The following is a 27393-nucleotide window of genomic DNA, read 5'->3' as shown; positions in this document are numbered from 1 at the left end:
TGAAGAAATAAAATTCCTATTAAAATAAATGTATGAACAATTATTTGATATATTTGGTATGGTAGAAACATTTTTAAATGATGAAATTGGTACCAAAACATTACAAATTGAAGGTTACAAAATAGAAAGAAAAGATAGAAACGCTATTAATGATGGCGGAGGTGTGATTGCGTACATACGAAATAGTGTATGTCACCAGAGAAGAATCGATTTAGAAATAGGTAGTACTGAATCTTTATGGATTGAAATTATTTTTCAAAACACAAACTCTATTTTAATAGGCATTTTTTATCGTCCACTGAGTTCATTGCAATCTTGGATCGATTCAGTTGAAAAAGAAATAGAAAAAGCGTCAGCAGAAAATAAAGAAATTATACTTTTAGGAGATTTCAATATAAACTATTCACATATAGATCATACAGTTGTCGGAAATCAAAAATGGAAGGACTGTATTAATTTGTATGGTTTACAACAAATTGTACATAAACCCACAAGAGTAACAGATAAATGTGTAACTACTATAGACCATATTTATACTACTGATGTAGACCATATTACAGAAGTAAATGTGCCTAGTTATGCTGTCAGTGATCATTATCCTGTTTGCGTAACAAGAAAACTTAACCCAAAAATATCAAAAATGGAGCAATTGTCCATAGAATATAGATCATTCAAACAATTTGATAAAAATAAATTTATTGAAAATTTAACAAATACTCCTTTTCATCTCATTGAATCGATCGATGGGAGATGTTGATGAAGCAGCTAATTATTGGGATAATCTATTTCTGAGCACCCTAGACAAGCATGCTCCTAAGAAAATTAAAAGGGTGAAAAATACTCAACAACCAGAGTGGTGGACTTCTGATATAAATAGCGCTAGACACCAAAGAGATTATTTTCATAGAATTGGGGATATATATAGATTCTACCACTGCATCGAGTGTGATACGATACTTATCCACTCGAGACAGATAAATTTTCAAATTTAAAACGCGAGGCTCGCAGAGCGTTTTAAATATTTATAATTTAACTGTCGAGAGTGGATAAATATCGTATTACACGAGATTTGGTGGTGGAATCTGTTTCTCTAATGATTTTCAAACAATACGCAGGCAAATTTATTCCTTCTTTTCGAATGATCTGTAAAAAGTTGTGTTCTTTCTATGTGACGTCATCAGGCATGGTCGCCTTTTTTCATGCCGTCACAATAGGAAATTCAGAGGAAAGCAAGAAAATTCGACGTCATAATCAGATTTTAACCAATGAAGAACTGAGATCAAACGAACCACACGTTGATTAAATTTTTTTATACAATGGGTGCAGAAAGGGATAAATTGACGAAGGATTAGAGAAATATAATTATAAAATTTGGCGTAATAAGGTTACATTTTTAGTAGAACAGGCAAAGAAAAATTATTTCCAAAATGCTATCTCAAATTGTAAAGATAGTAAAACTATCTGGAAGTATGTCAAAAGTCTAAATCCCAAAAAATTACATAATAATATCACGCATTTGGAATATAAAAATAGTGTAATTCAAAATGATGTTGATATAGCAAATACATTTAATGTGCATTTCACAAATATTGCTGAAGGTATAGTTGATAACAAATTATGTAAAAATGATGAAGGTCCAAGTTTCGATGTACTCAACAAATTTGTAATCAAAGTTACAAAGGGGTAGCGAAAAATTCATTATACCAGAAATGAGTATTTTAGATGTAAAAATGTATTTAAAAAAACTTGACAAGTCTAAAGCAACTGGTTTAGATGATGTTGGACCAAATATTTTGAGTATGGGCAGAGATGTCATTGCACCAGCTTTAACATATTTATTTAATCTATAAGCATCAAATGTGGTAAATTTCCAAGTATTTTTAAAACTGCAAGAATTTGCCCAATTTTTAAAAGTGGCGATGCTTGTAATCCTGATAATTATAGACCAATAGCAGTTTTGCCTTGTCTCTCCAAAATCATAGAACGACATATAGCTGATAGTTTGTATATATATTTAAATAGTAATGACCTTCTTAATACTACACAGTCAGGTTTCAGACCTAAACATTCGTGCACAACTGCACTTACTAAATTAGTAGATGAATGGTTAGCAAATATAGATAATTGAGAAACAAACGGAGTTTTATTTTTAGATTTAAAGAAAGCTTTTGATCTGGTTAATCATATTATTTTATCAAAAAAGCTTGAATATTATAATGTTTCAAAATGTACACTAGACTGGTTTAAGTCATACTTGTTTGAACGAAGTCAACAAGTTAAGGTCAATAACGTCATGTTTAATACTAAATGCATAAAAACTGGTGTACCACAAGGCTCTATCCTTGGCCCTCTGTTATTTATTTTATAAATCAATGATTTACCACTGAACATAGAAAATTCATTAATAGATTTATAAGCAGATGATTCTACATTACATAGTAAAGGTAATAATGTACTTCGGTTAACTGCTAACCTTCAAAATGATATTCATGTAATTGAAAACTGGTGTTCGCAAAATTGTATGAAACTAAATGCCAAAAAGTGTAAATCAATGATTATTGGTTCAAAACAGAGGCTTTATTCAACTGGGAACAGTTTAGATATCAAAATTTCAGATGAACAAATAGAGAATGTAGATTGTGAAAAACTTCTCAGTTTATATATCGACAAAAACCTAATTTGGAATGAGCAAATAGATAAAATGTCATGTACAATATCAAATAGAATCAATTTATTACAAAAGATAAGAAAATATTTACCTATGTATATACGTATTATTTATTTTAATGCTTATATTCTGCCATTGTTTGATTACTATTGCAATATATGGGGAAGTTGCTATGAAAGTGGAATAAATAAACTTAATAAGTTATTAAAGAAATCTGCTAGGGTTATAGTAGTAGCTGACATAATGACATCATCCAGTTTGTTGTTTAATAGTTTAAATTTGTTAAATGTGGAAAAACGCATTCAATATCAAAATGCAATACTTGTATTTAAATCATTTAATGATATGGTTTCTAACTATTTACAAGAAAACTTTCATTTTATTGGTAATTAGAATTATAATTTACCTTAGGCTGATGAAAAACTATTAAATCTTCAGAAACCAAAAACAAACTTTTTAAAGTAAACATTTACATATTCAGGTTCTCAAATATGGAACAGTTTACCAAATGAAACAAAAATAAAACATCTTTTAAAACAAAATGTTACAAATTTTTCATCAATTGTGCAAATTAATATGCTTTTTCATTATTATCTAGATACAATTGTATATTGTGTATAATATATCATTATAATATTGTATGTACTTATAAATATGTTATTATTAATTTGAGGACTCTCAGGAAGATTAGTTTTAACTAATGGGATTATCCTCTTGAAATAAAGATTATTTATTTATTTATTTTATTTATCTACCTATCAGTGAAGCACTGTCATCTGAGGTTCTGTGTTGTCCAGAAAGTTCTCTCCCAAATGGCTGCTCCTTGATTACTTATAATTATTTACTGAATTTACCCAAATAATGTCTTCCATCATAATATATCATATGTTGATATCCAACATTTCTAATATTTTTTTGCTATAACAATCAGCAAACTAGAGGCTCTCAAGAGCCTGTGTCGCTCACCTGTATTTACTGATGCTTTGGAAATCATGTAAAATAAGGTTAAAATCATAAGTAATAGTATTAGATATTAGATATTATTAAAGAACCTTAGTGAGCCCGATCACATACACCACGTCCCCACATTGTCACTGGAGAAATAAAATAACTGTAAGAAAAAAAAATTGTATAAGAAAAAAAAATTAAATCATAATTTCCTGTCGATATGCACATCTACCTAGTATGTCCTTATTATCTACAAAGTTTCATGTAATTCTGTTGTGTGGTTTCAGAGGAGTTGCGATGACAAACTGTTGCAGAGGTATATTGAAGCAAATAAGTTCAAAGGGGCGTAACTCCTAGAAAAAAAATTGAATCATAATTTCCTGTCGATATGCACATCTACCTAGTATGTCCTTATTATCTACAAAGTTTCATGAAATTCTATTGTGTGGTTTCAGAGGAGTTGTGATGACAAACTGATGCAGAGGTATATTGAAGCAAATAAGTTCAAAGGGGTGTAACTCCTAGAAAAAAAATTGAATCTTAATTTCCTGTCGATATGCACATCTACGTAGTATGTCCTTATTATCTGAAAAGGTTTCATGAAATTCTGTTGTGTGGTTTGAGAGAAGTTGCGATGACAAAAGGTTGCAGTAGTATATTGGGCAAATAAGTTCAAAGGGGCGTAACTCCTGGAAAAAAAATTGAATCATAATTTCCTGTCAATATGCACATCTACGTAGTATGTCCTTATTATCTGAAAAGTTTTCATGAAATTTTGTTGTGTGGTTTCAGAGGAGTTGCGATGACAAACTGTTGCAGTAATACATTAAAGTAAATAAGTTCAAAAGGGCGTAACTCCTAGAAAAAAAATTGAATCGTAATTTCCTGTCAATATGCACAACTACATAGTATGTCCTTATTATCTAAAAAGGTTTCGTGAAATTCTGTTGTGTGGTTTGAGAGGAGTTGCGATGACAAGAAACAGGATGGACGGACTGACGGACTGACAGACGGACGGACGGGTCAAAAACATTATACTCTCCGCAACTCGTTGCGTGGGGTATAATAATGATATCTAAGATAATAACAAAACTGCAAAATTTCTGTAAAATTACTAACTCAGGGGCAGCAACCCAATAACGGGTTGTCGGATTCGTCTGAAAATTTCAGGGCAGATAAATCTAAATCTGATGAACATTTTTGCCACTGTCAGATTTGCTCTAAATGCTTTAGTTTCAGAGATATAAACCAAATACTGCATTTTACCCCTATGTTCTATTTTTAACCATGTCGGCCATGATGGTTGGAAGGCGGGGTCATCGGACAAATTTTTTAAACAAGATACCCTAATAATGATTAAGGCCAAGTATGGTTAAATTTGTCTCAGTAGTTTCAGAGAAGAAGATTTTTGTGAAAGATTAGAAAAATTTACGAAAAATTGTTAAAAATTGACTATAAAGGGCAATAACTCTTAAGGGGTTGACTGACGATTTTGGTCATGACGACTTATTTGTAGATCTTACTTTGCTGAACATTATTGCTGTTCAGTTTATCTCTATCCATTATAATATTCAAGATAACCAAAAACTGCAAAATTTCCTTAAAATTACCAATTCAGGGGCAGCAATCCAACAACGGGTTGTCAGATTTGTCTGAAAATTTCAGGGCAGATAGATCTTGACCTGATAATCAGTTTTACTCTATGTTAGATTTACTCTAAATGCTTTGGTTTCAGAGATATAAGCCAAAATCTACATTTTACCCCTATGTTCTATTTTTAGCCATGGTGGCCATCTTGGTTGGTTGGCGGGGTCATCGGACACATTTTTTAAACTAGATACCCTAATGATGATTGTGGCCAAGTTTTAGTTAAATTTGGCCCAGTGGTTTCAGAGGAGAAGATTTTTGTAAAAGCTAAAGACGACGGACAACGGCGACGGACGACGGACGCCAAGTGATGAGAAAAGCTCACTTGGCCCTTAGGGCCAGGTGAGCTAAAAATATACTTAGCATACCTTATTGTTCCAATGGTAATCATTTGAAGAAATTTTTCAAGAATTGGCCAGGTTATATCATGTATAAATGGACATTGTAATTCAAATATACTGACCGTAGACCCTCAAGGGCAGTCAAGGTCATTAAACACCCCCATATATAGTCAAAATTAAGTAGAAAGTTAGGAAAACTTTAATTTCCTAAATATCTAATCTTTATTTAAGGAAACACAGGAGTGTAAAAACTCAGCTGGTCATCTGGGAAATCAAATGATCTGTTATAGATTTGATTGCAACTTGCTCACTTTGATATAGAAATGTGACATTTTATTTTGAAATTTTCCATCATAACTGCAGTAAGTGTTCTTTCTGTTCACAAAATTATGTATTTTCCAATTAAAATCCATACGATGAAAGTATGAGAATTTTTTACATCATGTATCATGAAAAGATTTTTTTTTAAGCTCCTGATATGGTAACATTATGTTATCTATAATTACATTTTTGCAAAGTAAAAAAACTTCTATAATTTTGTAGTTTGTTATTCCATATTTTCACTTTTAAATTTGGTATCCAGTCCATCTGACTGTTCTATAATATCTATACTGAAGAAGTATTGTTAAAACATTAAAACAGTTTTCATGGCATCATAATACTTCTTGTTCAACTGTTTATACAGTATATGCATTTGAAGACAATTTTGTGGATGGTGAATTCGTTTTTTATGGAACAAGCAAGCGTGAATCGATGTAACCTTCTTGAGAAATAATCGAGATATTTGTAATTTGAAAATAAAGCAAAGCATTGACTTTATTTCTTGCAAATTGACAATTTATTTCAGCATCAATGAAATTTTCTGATAATATTCGTTATTGATAATCCAATCCTATAAAAAGTTCAAATGTCCCATTTATCAGACCACTCCTAATAATCATAGCTTGTCACTTTTTTCTTAAATATAGTGTCTGCTGAAGTGCACAAACATTACCATGGAGACAAGTCCATTTTCGTCAAACTAGCCAAAAATGACTTTCCATGAATCAAACTTTGCGTTGACACCCTACAATTATGTGTATCGTAGAAAGACACAAAAGACAAGGATGGGAAAGTCAGATCTACCATCATGCAAACATGGCCGATTGATTTGTATGTTTTCAATGCAACAAAAACACGTGACCATATAATTATTTCTTATTGTATTTCACCCGTCCGATATTAAATGTATCACTCAAGTCTTTTTTTCTTCATCTTCAAATTATGGACAATATAGTACTTCAATCAGAAGTTTCCAAACCACTTTTAATTATTTAGAAATGTATAGTTAATTCAATCAGATATGAAAAAAATACTGCCAATACCTTTTTTTGTCAAGACCTAAAAGTTTCTAATCTTCTAATAAAAAAAAAATTTCTGACAAAAAATCAATCTAGGCCAATTATGAAGTACAATGTATTCTGACATATCAGAGATGAATTCTTACAAAGTTTCAGTCAATAAAAAAAATTCTGTTGGTTAATTTGTACTTGCTTCACCACATTTCTTCATGAAACTACAGATTGATTCTTCCTTTTGAGTTCACAGCTAACCAATATATCAATTTCTCCATTCAAAACACTTGCAAATTATTAAATATTTTTAAAAGGAATGGTTCATTAATTTAAGTTAATGACTATAAAAACTGATTTGTCACACTAATAGAAGATGAAATCTGACTTTCACTTTTCATCGTAAGCAATACAATACTTTGGTCCACTTAGATTTTAAAAATAAACCATTCAATTTTCAAGCCTACATCAAGAAAAAAGGAACTGGATGTCTGTTAAAAATTTACAAGTCCACTCAAAACAAAGTTACAAAAGCACCCTTGGTGCATACTAAGCTAAGATGTGATTTATACATGATGTATTGATTGATTGATTGATTGTTAGTGTTTGACTCCACTTTCAGCACAGTTGGCTATATCGTGGCAGTCAGTTTTAATAGGAAGAAACAGGAGAGCCTTGAGAGAAAAACTGTCTTTGGGCAAGAAAACTTACCATCCTACTTAATCAAGATGCAGTCCAATGTACAGGTCTGCCATGTTTGGATTTTAAACTTATACCCTAAATGTTGACAGTCTTGTAATATAGTAGATGAACTACTTCAACAAGTCACCCATTGAGGCTCTTTGCATTAATGAAACAATTTTGGGCATTGAATACATGTTTTTTTTGTTTGATTTTGCTCATGATGACTCAGTAAAGTCTGCTGCGATATCTAGGTGAAATGATTGCTGGTATTGGAGTTAAGAGACATGTGACTTTAGGCATAATTTATGAAGAATAATATACATACAAACGATTTAAAAGTGCATTTTCAAGATAATTATGGTGAAGTTTGGGGATATGGTTCAAAAGATATCATTCCGGTACCATAACTCCTATTTCAGCCTATCAATAACTAATGATACTGTCCAACTAAGACAATTTAGCTTGTGTGTAGGACTATAAACACCCCCAACCAACTGACCGACCTTGAATTATTTACCAAAAATTAATAGGGGTCTTCCACATCACATGGTGAATTAACACCAATTTTGGTACAAACTGAACATATATGGTTCAAAAGATGACATCAGGAAAACCAAAATTTTCACTACCAACAGTTACCTTGACTTCAACTTTATGACTTAAAAATCAAGAAGGGTCTTCCTTACTCGATATGGCATTATCAAACAAAGTTGGTATCTCTTACAGCTTAAATGAATTTAAAAGGAAATGTTGTCGCCCAGACTCCTGGACATACAGACGTAATTCATTATATGCAGGGTTTAACTTTAACAAAACTCTGCTAAAAATATAGTAAAGAAGAAGGTTAAGATAAATTAATGTTTGTATAATGCTTTCTTGGGCTTAAATCAAATCAATTTACAGTATAGTTTGGTTTTTATGGTTCCATCTTGTATTCGGGTTTCACTGACAAAAATGCATTAAAATACCCCTCAAATTGATATCAAAGCTAAACAGAAACACAGAAAATCCAACGGACTTAGTTGGAAAGTATTATAAATACATCCAAAGGTTAATCTTTTCTCCTGTAGAGTCTTTATAGTGATGTGAAGGTTTTAAGAATTTATTGTCAGGTGTTATGACCTTGCTTAGTCTAAATAATTCCTAATGTTAAGATTTTAATACACTTTATGCCAATGTTTCTTTGCTCATTTTCCCCAATATATTTATCTTTTTCAGAACCAATTTAGAAATTCATCGTATTTTTTTTCACAAGAATTATAAGATGTTCTGTTTTGCTTTAAAATTTGATTCAATAGAACTTTTGACAATGTTGTTTCAGTTAGAATATGTCTAAAATCACTGAATGTGAAAGGGTTAAGGTATAACAATACCAATTGATACTGTCTTTAAGGCAGCTGATGATGGGAGCTTTTAACGACCTTGACTGGCTATACAGCCCTCGCACGGTCGGAAAGGCAGCTAAGGTGTCTTCCTATAACTTGAATTTTGAAATAGCAGATAACAATTGGTCTAGATCTTTAATGAAATGTGCAAATTTTGAGAGTAGTATGTAATTCATGTGCAAGACTTTTCGTGTTGATATAGAAAATTATGTGTTTTAACATATTTACAGCTGTATTTTCCAAAAAAAAACAGAATTTTTTGTTTGATTCACCTTTTTCAACTTTACCAGATAAGGGGAGGTAACTCAGTTATAAGGGGAGATAACTCAGATAAAGTTATTTTTATAATAGAATGTGTTGTGAATTTACCTATTTCATTGTGTAGCAAAAAAACGAGTCCAGTGATCCTGTTTTTCTTTTTCTTATCTGAAAGCTTATTATTAGAGCTATCTTCTCAGATTTTTATCTTTAAATTCTATGGTATAGTTTTCTTTTTAGCACACAAAATTGGGTTTTCCATGCATAATCTTTACAAAATCTGAAAATTTTGCACAACCAGTAGCATGAAATAAGCCTGGTGACCCATACTTTTTATTATATTTTTGAAAAAAGCATGGTATAAACTACATTTTGAAAAATTCTTGAAAAATTCTATGGATTTTAATTTAGACACCCATCTACCTTAATCAGAAAGGATGTTTAAATTTCAACTGTTTGTGGTGGGTGGAAATCAACCTTAATATTCTATCCATACTTTGACAGAACAATTGGAAAAAGTCATAAGCTTAGAAAAAATACATTGCTCGGTCTGATGTATAACTAACATATCTACCTAAACTTAATATTAATAAATCAATTTTATTTTTAAACAAAATAAATCACTGAAATAATAATTTGTATAGATTTTTTCTTTTTATCTAACAATTTTTTGCAGTACTTTTGGACAACACATCTTTTATAATTGTTGCAATAACTATATAATCCATAACAAATTTCTAATAAAAAAAAAATATTTTCAATCTGAATCCAGTTAAATCAGGGACAAACCTTGAAGGATATGACATGGATTTTTATGTCTGATAAACTGCATATTGCAACTGTGATAAACCAGTAGTATCACAAGAATTAGCGTACTAAAGCCATCCACAGTAATTAATATTGCCCACTCACGGAGAGCGAAACTATCTTTATATTACATATATGGATTTCTCTTGTTAGACTGAGGTTATCATATTTCAATAATCTTTAGAAAGGAACAAACAAAAATTGCTAGAAATCAATAGCTCTAGTCAACTATTCAAAACCAGACACAATTTTAATCAAAATGTCCCAAGTTTGTATGTAAAACTAAAAGATATTGACAATCTAGATCAAAATAGATTAATATTTTCCAAGTGAAAGAAGACATCTGTTCTTAAAATCACAGTTATTTGAAAAAAATGTCTATAAAAGTCTGATATTAAGGTTGAAGCATTTAGCCTTAAAACAGTTGGTTTGTCAAATTCTGAGGACTTATCTACAGCTATTTCTTTAGTTTTAGTATAAAAAAAAGAAGTGAATGTGGTTTATTGATTCTCAAAACTAGTAAAATTTATGCTTTTAGAAAATACAAAACAAGAGTAACAAGATGATGCTGAGAGCTTCAATTGCTCTCTTATATAAAATATGACAATTTGATATTTATTTTTACCTTTTAACAATCATAAAATTTTTTTATAAAACAGCTTACTTATTTTCAAATATACAGCTTTTTGAGAGCATCAAAGTAAAATCTAAGGAAATATATTTATGACATAGAATCAGGATCAACTGTTTTTTGCAAAATCTTCCCATGAAAGGAGTCAAATAATGTCTTTTAAGGGCAATAACTCCTGAAAGAAGCCATCCAATGGTTTGGTTTATATTTGGCAAATATTTTGGTATTGTATTGCTGATCATGTTTTTCTGTTTACAGTTTCTATGTTTCTATAATAGTTTTAAAAATAATTAGTGAAAACTTGAACCTGATATCAAACAGTAAAAATTTGTCGTTCAAGGGCAATAACTCCTGTAAGGAGTTATCAAATGATTAAGTGCTTTGTAGTTCTCTAATTGCTGAACATTTTTGCTGTTTACAGTCTCTACCAATGAATAGTAGTTTTTGAGATAATAGGCATATATACACAAACATAAGTCAAAAATCATTATTTAAGGGCAAAAACTCCTACAAGAAGTCATATGATAATTTTGGTGAAAATGGAGAGTAGGAAGATGTTTAATAGTGTTCTGAGCATACCTGTCAACCTTTGAAAATGAAGGTCATGACCTGCATTGAAGAATAAAATCTCAGGTCATAACGCGTACAAACTTTTTTCCAGCTGAATTTAAGTATTTAGGGGACTTTTTTTTTATATTTGTTTTTATATTTTAAATCAAACAGTTTCCAAAACATGTTCCAATGGTTAAGTATTAACTGAAAATAATTTAAAACTATTATTGTTGCAATGCACTTATGATTTTGATAGATTAATGTTTCATATAATACTTTAACATTTCAAGCCTGGCATTTACCCCTTGTTGTTAATTATATTAAAACCACCAGTCATAAGACATACAGTGTGAATTTAACTGTACAGCTTTAATTATTATCTACAGACTGGTTGATGTTAGAGTACAATTAAAAAAAGTTAAACATTTAAAAGGAGGTAGAGATGAAAAAAAAAATTTTCAACTATTTATTTTCTAATTGTACTAAGGTAGAAAAATAATGTAAAGTAATATTCTAATATGTTTTTGCATTCAATTTGTTTTAGATTTATACTTTTTTACAAAAATAAACATAAATTTAAGGAGTATATTTTGAAAGGTGACAAAAAAGAGGAAGTAACTCAATTTTTTTGTAAAACAACTTTGAAATACATAAATTATTTATGACCTAAAGCTAAGGTAATTGGTGTTAATTAACAGTGTGTTGGACACCAAAGCTGTCAAGTGAAGCCATGCACTGAAATGGGTCACTTAATTTGAGTTTACACAGCTAGTTGAACTTCTTGTCCAGGAAGAATTACGAATTTGCTGGTATTTCATAGGAAAATCATTTATGAAATCAGGAAGGCTTAAGAATCCTGGTGAAAACGGGTCATACTCGGCCGGTATCCCCGGTGACCCCTCAGAATTGTGAAAATCTGTCACACCCGCAGGATACGGGTCAGTTGACAGGAATGTCTGAGCATTTCTGATTTGGTCAGATTTTCTCAACTGTGATTCATTATCATATGTGGAATACCATGAATTATCGTTATTTACATGGTATATGTGAATTAGAATTTAAATGTTCAATGTAGTAATCATTTTCTATAGGACTATGGCAAATTCAGGCAAAATCATGAAATCAAATATCTATAAAAATACAATTTTTACACAAAAATTAATATCCAGGAAATAAAAGAATCCACAGTATCTTTTATGGTTTTCTAGGTATTAGACAATTAATGTATTTTACTTCTTATGTTCTATTTTTAGCCATGGTGGCCATGTTTTTGTCTGGCAGAAACAAACAAAAAACACAGTTTGTATATGGTATCCGAAGGATCAGTCAGCAAATGTTTGGTTGAAATTAATCCCATGGTTTTAAAGGAGAAGAAATTTCAAAAAGTTTACCACCAGAATTAGTAACCACAGAGTATGAGTGAATCATATGAACAGAGGTAGACTGACTGTAGTGACAGTTTAAGTGTCTCCTGCTATGAATGCATCATCAGTCATGCTAACCCAGACTGTGAAATTATCTCTTTAGAAAATATGAATCAATTGGTAAATTTACAGATCATATGACAATTCTGGTATTTTTAAATCTAATCAATGTTCAAAGGTCAAAAGACTAGTTTTGGCCCAGACAAGGTTGTACGAAAACTAAAAAAGAAAAATGGAAAGGTAGAAAAAATCAACAAAATGTATGAAAACTAGTGAAAACACTTTTTGACTTCTTTTTTTAAACACAACAAAAATGTCTTTATATAAAAATAAGGAGATGTGGTATGATAACCAATGATACAACTATCCACCAAAGTTCAAATAAAGTGGATTTAAGCAATTATAGGCAACAGTACGGCCTTCAACAATGAGAAAAACCCATACTGTATAGTTGGCTGAAAGGCCCAGACATGAAAAATATAAAACAATTCAATTGAGAAAACTAACGGCCTAATTTATAACAAAACAATTTACGAAAAACTAATATGACAGACATGAACAAACAACAATAACTGAACTACATGCTCCTGACTTGGGACAGGCACATAATGTGGCTGGGTTAAACATGTTTGTGAGCGCTCAACCCTCCCCTAACCTGTGTGATCCACTCCTAATTATTCTTATAAAAATTCTTATATATGTAGTTACCATGGTAATATTGGATAGTAATGGGAAAAGGGAATTATCAAGAGTAATTATTTTATCAATTTCATCCTCTCTGGTCAGAACAACAAAATGTGAATAAAATGCAACATATATAAACAGGATAAGGCTTTAGGAGTAATGGGGAAAAGGACAATATGAACCTATAGTAAGAGCAGGTTCTTATTATTATTCTAAAGCAGGATTTACATACAAAATTTTGCTCAATATTTAGTTTTTTGTGTAATAATTTGATCCTAGTTTTATCAGTTTATCATATTCTGCCTGCCTCCATGCACTCTTCCACTGGTTTCTACTTGATAAAAAACAACTTAACATTTACACAATGTACAGTTAAACTGAGTAAATACCTGTAAAATATTTCCATTCCATCTTCATCTTAATGACCGTGTTGACAGTAAAACATACATGATATGGTCAATTATAATATCACTGTTCTGGTTTCATTGACATCCTACAAAAACACAGAAATTATAGTATCTTTTTACTAAATTTCAACACAGATGTGTATGTATGTATGTAATGTATGTATCTTACACAAAAATGATAAAATATCTTCAGGTACATATGAAAGGGACACAGAAACTAGTTTAACCCTCGGCTAGCATAAAATGTGCTTGTTTCCTAATCTTGTATGAAATAAAAGATGAATGTGTTTGAGGACTCTAGAACAGTAATTTCACTCACACCCAAATTAAAACTCTGTCTGCCTGTTGTGCTTCTTAGCATTGTGTATGATTATATTGTGCAGAAACAAACAAATTTTCAATTTTCCAAGTTATAAAGGGGCATAACTCTAGAATGGTATGAAACTCACTACCCACATTAGAACTCTGTCTGGGAGTTTTGGTTCTAAGCTTTCTGTATGAGTCTCATCAAATTTAGATGACTTAAACTTTAGTTTGAGTGCGGAAATGAAAATATTTGCAATTTTCCAAGTTATAAAGGGGCATAACTCTAGAATGGTAAGTGTCTCACTGCCAAAATTGTGAACTCTGTCTGCCAGTTTTGTTTCTTAGCATAGTGTATCAGTTTAATAAAATTTTGATGAGGAAAACTTAAGTTAATGTGCAGAAACTTTATGAAGCCTTTTACAGCTGCAAATAAACAAAATTAGATCTGTCTGAAATAATCATCTTTTTCTTGAATTTGTCACAGAACTGATGAAGGGCTGGGAAAACCTTGTTCTTCCTCAGTTTAAAGTTTATTTTTGTCTGACATGGAATAAAATATCTTCTCTGCCCATCAGCCAAAAAGAAGAAGGATTGGGGTACTTTATCTACATATGCAACTATTCCAGTCATAATTACGTTCGATAACTCTGCATGTTACTGGTTTAATTAGGATTATGTAAAATTTACTAGTTACCCGATGAATGGTTTAAAGAAAATTGAAAAATATAGTTATTTCACCTCGGTTAATATCCATTCGAGGTCTTCTTTTATAAATATAAAATAATATCGTAATGAATTTCATTGAGAATCTGACAACACTAAAATCAACATAGGTATTGTCAAAACATACATCTACATAGGTATTGTCAAAACTTACATCGTGATTAGGTGCCATGTTTGTTTTCTTTGATCACGTTGATGTTATGACTTAATATCTCCTTAGTCTAGCTATGTCCTTGGCTATCATTATAGTGACAATAACGTGTCATATTTAATTGCAATATAAACAGTGAAATTAAATTGAATTATTTGCATGGACAAAATAAGTGTCGAACATCGTCTACGTTTGAAAATTATTTGGTCGCCATTTTTTAAAAATTTTTTATCAAAAGGAACCAATGTTTGATTCTATGCTGCTTTAAGGTAAGACAATGACTGAAAACGCGAGCATCCAACAGTTATTTGATTCTCATTGTAACAATCTTACAAAATATATTTTTACCAAGTCGGCCCACGCTGTCAATGTGGTCGCCATCTTGAAAAATAATACCTGATTTTCTGAAAATAGCTAATTTTCAAATCAATTTGGAAGGGACGTAATAAAAAATTAAACTATTGCATGTACGATATTTCAAATATTTATGAATATAGTAATAAGCACATATTTCCACAATTTTTCCATCTGTTTTGTTTAAATCGCAATTTAAGGTTTAACAGGACAGAAAATCCAATATTTATCGGAGTTGGATGATTTAACAGTGTGAATTATCGAGGCAACAAGACAAATTTTCAAAAGCATTTGGAGAAGACCAAAATTTAAACTTTTCCAAAAGGCATAAATATATTTCTTAATATATGAGGAATTACTATATATTTCCACACTTTTTTTTATCATGAACTTAAAGTAATTTATTTTATCGATTCCTGAAAGCCCCTGTGCATTTCTATACATTTTACTTGGGCATGATACGGGTGATGTGTGACGTCGCCAATGTCACGTGATGACTGCTATAGTTGGATATGAACAGGTGACATGAAGACAGGGGACTCTATTTATTTATATTGTACATTTATATATATAAAATAGAATTTTTTGCTCTCATACTTTTTAGGGAAATGTTTTACCCCTGTTTTCATGGTGTTTTTTTCTGTTGATTTTTTATTGTGTAAATTTATGTTCACTTTGTCACAAATATCTGACAATTTAGATGACAATAAAATATTTCTATTTGTATTGAATTTGTTAATAAAACTGAAAAATCTATAGTATAGATCCACAGATGCAACATCATTTATTTTCAATTTATACCAGGCCAAGATTTTAAAAAATTGACCATACAGAGATGTCCTTTTTTTCAATTTTCTGCTCTTTTAATGAAATACTTCATTTTTTGTGTACAATAAAATGGTACAGGTTTTTTTCAACACAAGGCCACAGACCACAATTAAATTCTCTATTAGTTCTTTATAACGTTTTGTTTCATTAAAAAAAATGCACCGGTTCTTTTTGTCAAATATTTTGTGTGTGTAAAGTACAGTACTAGTCCAAACATATATCAAACATTCAGAAATATTGCTCCCCAGCATCTTACAAATTTAGCCAATACACATCCATACCCCTATGGACAAGTCAAGAGATGTTCCGAAAACTGTAAATATCACCTTTTTGCACCTGGCCTAATCACTCTTTCCATATCAAAATCAGTTAAAATACAACATCCAAAAGTTTATTTCACCTCTCTTCTTTCATTTCCATCCAAAAAAATCTAAGAAATGAGTGAGGAAGGGAAAGAAAAAAAATTAAGGAAAAATACACTCTAATTAAAAGGAACTATATTCGTGGACAACGAAAAGCGGGATCATTAATTGTGGTCTTTGGCCTATTAGGGGTCTAAACCTTGACCAATTCTAATAAAACTTGGCATGATTTAAGCTTAGAGTATTATGAAACAGTTTACAAAGTTTCAAAGCCATATGATACCAATTATAAAAATTGTGGCATTTTTTATATCTGAACTTTGGGTGCTGAATTGTGGCGTTGAATTAGAATAATTTCAACTATCAAATTTGGGCTTCTAAAAACCAAAATATACCAAAACTTACACTTTTTAATGTCTCTATGTATAAGTTATCACCTATTAAAAGCAACAGATAGCATACTTCATGTTTCAGACTTATAAAAAATGGCCTGAAGTAAATTTCATATGGGCCTGTGCCAAAAAATAGAGGTTTTTAAATGAAGTGAGGTCTTATATGAAATGTAATATTTTTCACTTACCACAATTTTCTGAAGTTGCTAAGTTATAAAAAACCTTTTACATGTTATAAATGCACTTTTAATGGAAATATAAGTTTCAAATAGCATAACACATGTGAATAAAATGGTCTTCAGCAATGTCAAGCTTAAAAAAACAGGTTGTCAATTTAGGTCGTTCCCCACATTTGCATATTAAAAAGCATATAAATGATATGGGAGATGGAGATATGCTTCTTTTTGCTCAAATCTTTGCTCAGATATGATAAAACATGGAGCCTGGATGTAACAAGACTGTCACTTTCAACTATATATGTAGACAGTATGATCTGATGCAAAGTTATTTACTTTACTTTTTAAAACCGGCATGAAATTTCAGCCTCAAAAGGCCAATATTTTAACCACTAGCTATCAAACAAAAGAAAATAAAGGTAGTCTGTGAAACAGACAAGGTCAAACAACCAGTAATAAGTGCTTTTGATACAGATTCAGTGAAATCTGCTAAAAGGAATTCAACTTGTATGTGCATAGAACCTCATTTTTCACTTGCTTCATACTGACCGTTAGACTAGGACCATTAAAGCAGCACATTTTGCACTCTTATTCTGATTTTATCTACTTTTTTTGTATGTTTAGTGTTCAAAAATGAGTTAAACATCTACATTAGATACCACAAACACAAGTAGAAAATCAGAAAAACCTGTCAGAGAGAAAGTAAGCATGCTACTTTTGTAAAAATATTGAAACAACTGAAAAAGTTCAATTTTGGGCATGTAGGCTGAAATGTCACTTTTTTACAAAATTTCTATCAAATAAAAGTGGAAATCATTTATTCTCATGTAGTTTGACAAATTAATACCAATAGATCATTCAGGGAAGTTGTCAAAGTACAAATTCAATATTTCCTGAATTTCACCTCTTAGGCCACAGACCACAATTAAATTCTCTATTAGTTCTTTATAACGTTTTGTTTCATTAAAAAAAATGCACCGGTTCTTTTTGTCAAATATTTTGTGTGTGTAAAGTACAGTACTAGTCCAAACATATATCAAACATTCAGAAATATTGCTCCCCAGCATCTTACAAATTTAGCCAATACACATCCATACCCCTATGGACAAGTCAAGAGATGTTCCGAAAACTGTAAATATCACCTTTTTGCACCTGGCCTAATCACTCTTTCCATATCAAAATCAGTTAAAATACAACATCCAAAAGTTTATTTCACCTCTCTTCTTTCATTTCCATCCAAAAAAATCTAAGAAATGAGTGAGGAAGGGAAAGAAAAAAAATTAAGGAAAAATACACTCTAATTAAAAGGAACTATATTCGTGGACAACGAAAAGCGGGATCATTAATTGTGGTCTTTGGCCTATTAGGGGTCTAAACCTTGACCAATTCTAATAAAACTTGGCATGATTTAAGCTTAGAGTATTATGAAACAGTTTACAAAGTTTCAAAGCCATATGATACCAATTATAAAAATTGTGGCATTTTTTATATCTGAACTTTGGGTGCTGAATTGTGGCGTTGAATTAGAATAATTTCAACTATCAAATTTGGGCTTCTAAAAACCAAAATATACCAAAACTTACACTTTTTAATGTCTCTATGTATAAGTTATCACCTATTAAAAGCAACAGATAGCATACTTCATGTTTCAGACTTATAAAAAATGGCCTGAAGTAAATTTCATATGGGCCTGTGCCAAAAAATAGAGGTTTTTAAATGAAGTGAGGTCTTATATGAAATGTAATATTTTTCACTTACCACAATTTTCTGAAGTTGCTAAGTTATAAAAAACCTTTTACATGTTATAAATGCACTTTTAATGGAAATATAAGTTTCAAATAGCATAACACATGTGAATAAAATGGTCTTCAGCAATGTCAAGCTTAAAAAAACAGGTTGTCAATTTAGGTCGTTCCCCACATTTGCATATTAAAAAGCATATAAATGATATGGGAGATGGAGATATGCTTCTTTTTGCTCAAATCTTTGCTCAGATATGATAAAACATGGAGCCTGGATGTAACAAGACTGTCACTTTCAACTATATATGTAGACAGTATGATCTGATGCAAAGTTATTTACTTTACTTTTTAAAACCGGCATGAAATTTCAGCCTCAAAAGGCCAATATTTTAACCACTAGCTATCAAACAAAAGAAAATAAAGGTAGTCTGTGAAACAGACAAGGTCAAACAACCAGTAATAAGTGCTTTTGATACAGATTCAGTGAAATCTGCTAAAAGGAATTCAACTTGTATGTGCATAGAACCTCATTTTTCACTTGCTTCATACTGACCGTTAGACTAGGACCATTAAAGCAGCACATTTTGCACTCTTATTCTGATTTTATCTACTTTTTTTGTATGTTTAGTGTTCAAAAATGAGTTAAACATCTACATTAGATACCACAAACACAAGTAGAAAATCAGAAAAACCTGTCAGAGAGAAAGTAAGCATGCTACTTTTGTAAAAATATTGAAACAACTGAAAAAGTTCAATTTTGGGCATGTAGGCTGAAATGTCACTTTTTTACAAAATTTCTATCAAATAAAAGTGGAAATCATTTATTCTCATGTAGTTTGACAAATTAATACCAATAGATCATTCAGGGAAGTTGTCAAAGTACAAATTCAATATTTCCTGAATTTCACCTATTAGGGGTCTAAACCTTGACCAATTCTAATAAAACTTGGCATGATTTAAGCTTAGAGTATTATGAAACAGTTTACAAAGTTTCAAAGCCATATGATACCAATTATAAAAATTGTGGCATTTTTTATATCTGAACTTTGGGTGCTGAATTGTGGCGTTGAATTAGAATAATTTCAACTATCAAATTTGGGCTTCTAAAAACCAAAATATACCAAAACTTACACTTTTTAATGTCTCTATGTATAAGTTATCACCTATTAAAAGCAACAGATAGCATACTTCATGTTTCAGACTTATAAAAAATGGCCTGAAGTAAATTTCATATGGGCCTGTGCCAAAAAATAGAGGTTTTTAAATGAAGTGAGGTCTTATATGAAATGTAATATTTTTCACTTACCACAATTTTCTGAAGTTGCTAAGTTATAAAAAACCTTTTACATGTTATAAATGCACTTTTAATGGAAATATAAGTTTCAAATAGCATAACACATGTGAATAAAATGGTCTTCAGCAATGTCAAGCTTAAAAAAACAGGTTGTCAATTTAGGTCGTTCCCCACATTTGCATATTAAAAAGCATATAAATGATATGGGAGATGGAGATATGCTTCTTTTTGCTCAAATCTTTGCTCAGATATGATAAAACATGGAGCCTGGATGTAACAAGACTGTCACTTTCAACTATATATGTAGACAGTATGATCTGATGCAAAGTTATTTACTTTACTTTTTAAAACCGGCATGAAATTTCAGCCTCAAAAGGCCAATATTTTAACCACTAGCTATCAAACAAAAGAAAATAAAGGTAGTCTGTGAAACAGACAAGGTCAAACAACCAGTAATAAGTGCTTTTGATACAGATTCAGTGAAATCTGCTAAAAGGAATTCAACTTGTATGTGCATAGAACCTCATTTTTCACTTGCTTCATACTGACCGTTAGACTAGGACCATTAAAGCAGCACATTTTGCACTCTTATTCTGATTTTATCTACTTTTTTTGTATGTTTAGTGTTCAAAAATGAGTTAAACATCTACATTAGATACCACAAACACAAGTAGAAAATCAGAAAAACCTGTCAGAGAGAAAGTAAGCATGCTACTTTTGTAAAAATATTGAAACAACTGAAAAAGTTCAATTTTGGGCATGTAGGCTGAAATGTCACTTTTTTACAAAATTTCTATCAAATAAAAGTGGAAATCATTTATTCTCATGTAGTTTGACAAATTAATACCAATAGATCATTCAGGGAAGTTGTCAAAGTACAAATTCAATATTTCCTGAATTTCACCTATTAGGGGTCTAAACCTTGACCAATTCTAATAAAACTTGGCATGATTTAAGCTTAGAGTATTATGAAACAGTTTACAAAGTTTCAAAGCCATATGATACCAATTATAAAAATTGTGGCATTTTTTATATCTGAACTTTGGGTGCTGAATTGTGGCGTTGAATTAGAATAATTTCAACTATCAAATTTGGGCTTCTAAAAACCAAAATATACCAAAACTTACACTTTTTAATGTCTCTATGTATAAGTTATCACCTATTAAAAGCAACAGATAGCATACTTCATGTTTCAGACTTATAAAAAATGGCCTGAAGTAAATTTCATATGGGCCTGTGCCAAAAAATAGAGGTTTTTAAATGAAGTGAGGTCTTATATGAAATGTAATATTTTTCACTTACCACAATTTTCTGAAGTTGCTAAGTTATAAAAAACCTTTTACATGTTATAAATGCACTTTTAATGGAAATATAAGTTTCAAATAGCATAACACATGTGAATAAAATGGTCTTCAGCAATGTCAAGCTTAAAAAAACAGGTTGTCAATTTAGGTCGTTCCCCACATTTGCATATTAAAAAGCATATAAATGATATGGGAGATGGAGATATGCTTCTTTTTGCTCAAATCTTTGCTCAGATATGATAAAACATGGAGCCTGGATGTAACAAGACTGTCACTTTCAACTATATATGTAGACAGTATGATCTGATGCAAAGTTATTTACTTTACTTTTTAAAACCGGCATGAAATTTCAGCCTCAAAAGGCCAATATTTTAACCACTAGCTATCAAACAAAAGAAAATAAAGGTAGTCTGTGAAACAGACAAGGTCAAACAACCAGTAATAAGTGCTTTTGATACAGATTCAGTGAAATCTGCTAAAAGGAATTCAACTTGTATGTGCATAGAACCTCATTTTTCACTTGCTTCATACTGACCGTTAGACTAGGACCATTAAAGCAGCACATTTTGCACTCTTATTCTGATTTTATCTACTTTTTTTGTATGTTTAGTGTTCAAAAATGAGTTAAACATCTACATTAGATACCACAAACACAAGTAGAAAATCAGAAAAACCTGTCAGAGAGAAAGTAAGCATGCTACTTTTGTAAAAATATTGAAACAACTGAAAAAGTTCAATTTTGGGCATGTAGGCTGAAATGTCACTTTTTTACAAAATTTCTATCAAATAAAAGTGGAAATCATTTATTCTCATGTAGTTTGACAAATTAATACCAATAGATCATTCAGGGAAGTTGTCAAAGTACAAATTCAATATTTCCTGAATTTCACCTATTAGGGGTCTAAACCTTGACCAATTCTAATAAAACTTGGCATGATTTAAGCTTAGAGTATTATGAAACAGTTTACAAAGTTTCAAAGCCATATGATACCAATTATAAAAATTGAGGCATTTTTTATATCTGAACTTTGGGTGCTGAATTGTGGCGTTGAATTAGAATAATTTCAACTATCAAATTTGGGCTTCTAAAAACCAAAATATACCAAAACTTACACTTTTTAATGTCTCTATGTATAAGTTATCACCTATTAAAAGCAACAGATAGCATACTTCATGTTTCAGACTTATAAAAAATGGCCTGAAGTAAATTTCATATGGGCCTGTGCCAAAAAATAGAGGTTTTTAAATGAAGTGAGGTCTTATATGAAATGTAATATTTTTCACTTACCACAATTTTCTGAAGTTGCTAAGTTATAAAAAACCTTTTACATGTTATAAATGCACTTTTAATGGAAATATAAGTTTCAAATAGCATAACACATGTGAATAAAATGGTCTTCAGCAATGTCAAGCTTAAAAAAACAGGTTGTCAATTTAGGTCGTTCCCCACATTTGCATATTAAAAAGCATATAAATGATATGGGAGATGGAGATATGCTTCTTTTTGCTCAAATCTTTGCTCAGATATGATAAAACATGGAGCCTGGATGTAACAAGACTGTCACTTTCAACTATATATGTAGACAGTATGATCTGATGCAAAGTTATTTACTTTACTTTTTAAAACCGGCATGAAATTTCAGCCTCAAAAGGCCAATATTTTAACCACTAGCTATCAAACAAAAGAAAATAAAGGTAGTCTGTGAAACAGACAAGGTCAAACAACCAGTAATAAGTGCTTTTGATACAGATTCAGTGAAATCTGCTAAAAGGAATTCAACTTGTATGTGCATAGAACCTCATTTTTCACTTGCTTCATACTGACCGTTAGACTAGGACCATTAAAGCAGCACATTTTGCACTCTTATTCTGATTTTATCTACTTTTTTTGTATGTTTAGTGTTCAAAAATGAGTTAAACATCTACATTAGATACCACAAACACAAGTAGAAAATCAGAAAAACCTGTCAGAGAGAAAGTAAGCATGCTACTTTTGTAAAAATATTGAAACAACTGAAAAAGTTCAATTTTGGGCATGTAGGCTGAAATGTCACTTTTTTACAAAATTTCTATCAAATAAAAGTGGAAATCATTTATTCTCATGTAGTTTGACAAATTAATACCAATAGATCATTCAGGGAAGTTGTCAAAGTACAAATTCAATATTTCCTGAATTTCACCTCTTAGGCCACAGACCACAATTAAATTCTCTATTAGTTCTTTATAACGTTTTGTTTCATTAAAAAAAATGCACCGGTTCTTTTTGTCAAATATTTTGTGTGTGTAAAGTACAGTACTAGTCCAAACATATATCAAACATTCAGAAATATTGCTCCCCAGCATCTTACAAATTTAGCCAATACACATCCATACCCCTATGGACAAGTCAAGAGATGTTCCGAAAACTGTAAATATCACCTTTTTGCACCTGGCCTAATCACTCTTTCCATATCAAAATCAGTTAAAATACAACATCCAAAAGTTTATTTCACCTCTCTTCTTTCATTTCCATCCAAAAAAATCTAAGAAATGAGTGAGGAAGGGAAAGAAAAAAAATTAAGGAAAAATACACTCTAATTAAAAGGAACTATATTCGTGGACAACGAAAAGCGGGATCATTAATTGTGGTCTTTGGCCTATTAGGGGTCTAAACCTTGACCAATTCTAATAAAACTTGGCATGATTTAAGCTTAGAGTATTATGAAACAGTTTACAAAGTTTCAAAGCCATATGATACCAATTATAAAAATTGTGGCATTTTTTATATCTGAACTTTGGGTGCTGAATTGTGGCGTTGAATTAGAATAATTTCAACTATCAAATTTGGGCTTCTAAAAACCAAAATATACCAAAACTTACACTTTTTAATGTCTCTATGTATAAGTTATCACCTATTAAAAGCAACAGATAGCATACTTCATGTTTCAGACTTATAAAAAATGGCCTGAAGTAAATTTCATATGGGCCTGTGCCAAAAAATAGAGGTTTTTAAATGAAGTGAGGTCTTATATGAAATGTAATATTTTTCACTTACCACAATTTTCTGAAGTTGCTAAGTTATAAAAAACCTTTTACATGTTATAAATGCACTTTTAATGGAAATATAAGTTTCAAATAGCATAACACATGTGAATAAAATGGTCTTCAGCAATGTCAAGCTTAAAAAAACAGGTTGTCAATTTAGGTCGTTCCCCACATTTGCATATTAAAAAGCATATAAATGATATGGGAGATGGAGATATGCTTCTTTTTGCTCAAATCTTTGCTCAGATATGATAAAACATGGAGCCTGGATGTAACAAGACTGTCACTTTCAACTATATATGTAGACAGTATGATCTGATGCAAAGTTATTTACTTTACTTTTTAAAACCGGCATGAAATTTCAGCCTCAAAAGGCCAATATTTTAACCACTAGCTATCAAACAAAAGAAAATAAAGGTAGTCTGTGAAACAGACAAGGTCAAACAACCAGTAATAAGTGCTTTTGATACAGATTCAGTGAAATCTGCTAAAAGGAATTCAACTTGTATGTGCATAGAACCTCATTTTTCACTTGCTTCATACTGACCGTTAGACTAGGACCATTAAAGCAGCACATTTTGCACTCTTATTCTGATTTTATCTACTTTTTTTGTATGTTTAGTGTTCAAAAATGAGTTAAACATCTACATTAGATACCACAAACACAAGTAGAAAATCAGAAAAACCTGTCAGAGAGAAAGTAAGCATGCTACTTTTGTAAAAATATTGAAACAACTGAAAAAGTTCAATTTTGGGCATGTAGGCTGAAATGTCACTTTTTTACAAAATTTCTATCAAATAAAAGTGGAAATCATTTATTCTCATGTAGTTTGACAAATTAATACCAATAGATCATTCAGGGAAGTTGTCAAAGTACAAATTCAATATTTCCTGAATTTCACCTCTTAGGCCACAGACCACAATTAAATTCTCTATTAGTTCTTTATAACGTTTTGTTTCATTAAAAAAAATGCACCGGTTCTTTTTGTCAAATATTTTGTGTGTGTAAAGTACAGTACTAGTCCAAACATATATCAAACATTCAGAAATATTGCTCCCCAGCATCTTACAAATTTAGCCAATACACATCCATACCCCTATGGACAAGTCAAGAGATGTTCCGAAAACTGTAAATATCACCTTTTTGCACCTGGCCTAATCACTCTTTCCATATCAAAATCAGTTAAAATACAACATCCAAAAGTTTATTTCACCTCTCTTCTTTCATTTCCATCCAAAAAAATCTAAGAAATGAGTGAGGAAGGGAAAGAAAAAAAATTAAGGAAAAATACACTCTAATTAAAAGGAACTATATTCGTGGACAACGAAAAGCGGGATCATTAATTGTGGTCTTTGGCCTATTAGGGGTCTAAACCTTGACCAATTCTAATAAAACTTGGCATGATTTAAGCTTAGAGTATTATGAAACAGTTTACAAAGTTTCAAAGCCATATGATACCAATTATAAAAATTGTGGCATTTTTTATATCTGAACTTTGGGTGCTGAATTGTGGCGTTGAATTAGAATAATTTCAACTATCAAATTTGGGCTTCTAAAAACCAAAATATACCAAAACTTACACTTTTTAATGTCTCTATGTATAAGTTATCACCTATTAAAAGCAACAGATAGCATACTTCATGTTTCAGACTTATAAAAAATGGCCTGAAGTAAATTTCATATGGGCCTGTGCCAAAAAATAGAGGTTTTTAAATGAAGTGAGGTCTTATATGAAATGTAATATTTTTCACTTACCACAATTTTCTGAAGTTGCTAAGTTATAAAAAACCTTTTACATGTTATAAATGCACTTTTAATGGAAATATAAGTTTCAAATAGCATAACACATGTGAATAAAATGGTCTTCAGCAATGTCAAGCTTAAAAAAACAGGTTGTCAATTTAGGTCGTTCCCCACATTTGCATATTAAAAAGCATATAAATGATATGGGAGATGGAGATATGCTTCTTTTTGCTCAAATCTTTGCTCAGATATGATAAAACATGGAGCCTGGATGTAACAAGACTGTCACTTTCAACTATATATGTAGACAGTATGATCTGATGCAAAGTTATTTACTTTACTTTTTAAAACCGGCATGAAATTTCAGCCTCAAAAGGCCAATATTTTAACCACTAGCTATCAAACAAAAGAAAATAAAGGTAGTCTGTGAAACAGACAAGGTCAAACAACCAGTAATAAGTGCTTTTGATACAGATTCAGTGAAATCTGCTAAAAGGAATTCAACTTGTATGTGCATAGAACCTCATTTTTCACTTGCTTCATACTGACCGTTAGACTAGGACCATTAAAGCAGCACATTTTGCACTCTTATTCTGATTTTATCTACTTTTTTTGTATGTTTAGTGTTCAAAAATGAGTTAAACATCTACATTAGATACCACAAACACAAGTAGAAAATCAGAAAAACCTGTCAGAGAGAAAGTAAGCATGCTACTTTTGTAAAAATATTGAAACAACTGAAAAAGTTCAATTTTGGGCATGTAGGCTGAAATGTCACTTTTTTACAAAATTTCTATCAAATAAAAGTGGAAATCATTTATTCTCATGTAGTTTGACAAATTAATACCAATAGATCATTCAGGGAAGTTGTCAAAGTACAAATTCAATATTTCCTGAATTTCACCTCTTAGGCCACAGACCACAATTAAATTCTCTATTAGTTCTTTATAACGTTTTGTTTCATTAAAAAAAATGCACCGGTTCTTTTTGTCAAATATTTTGTGTGTGTAAAGTACAGTACTAGTCCAAACATATATCAAACATTCAGAAATATTGCTCCCCAGCATCTTACAAATTTAGCCAATACACATCCATACCCCTATGGACAAGTCAAGAGATGTTCCGAAAACTGTAAATATCACCTTTTTGCACCTGGCCTAATCACTCTTTCCATATCAAAATCAGTTAAAATACAACATCCAAAAGTTTATTTCACCTCTCTTCTT

This window comes from Mytilus californianus, unplaced genomic scaffold (genome assembly GCF_021869535.1).
Source record: "Mytilus californianus isolate M0D057914Y unplaced genomic scaffold, xbMytCali1.0.p SCAF_7, whole genome shotgun sequence".
NCBI classification, from domain to species: Eukaryota; Metazoa; Mollusca; class Bivalvia; order Mytilida; family Mytilidae; genus Mytilus; species Mytilus californianus.
The sequence above is the reverse complement of the archived record's forward strand: the minus strand, read 5'-3'. Positions refer to the sequence as shown.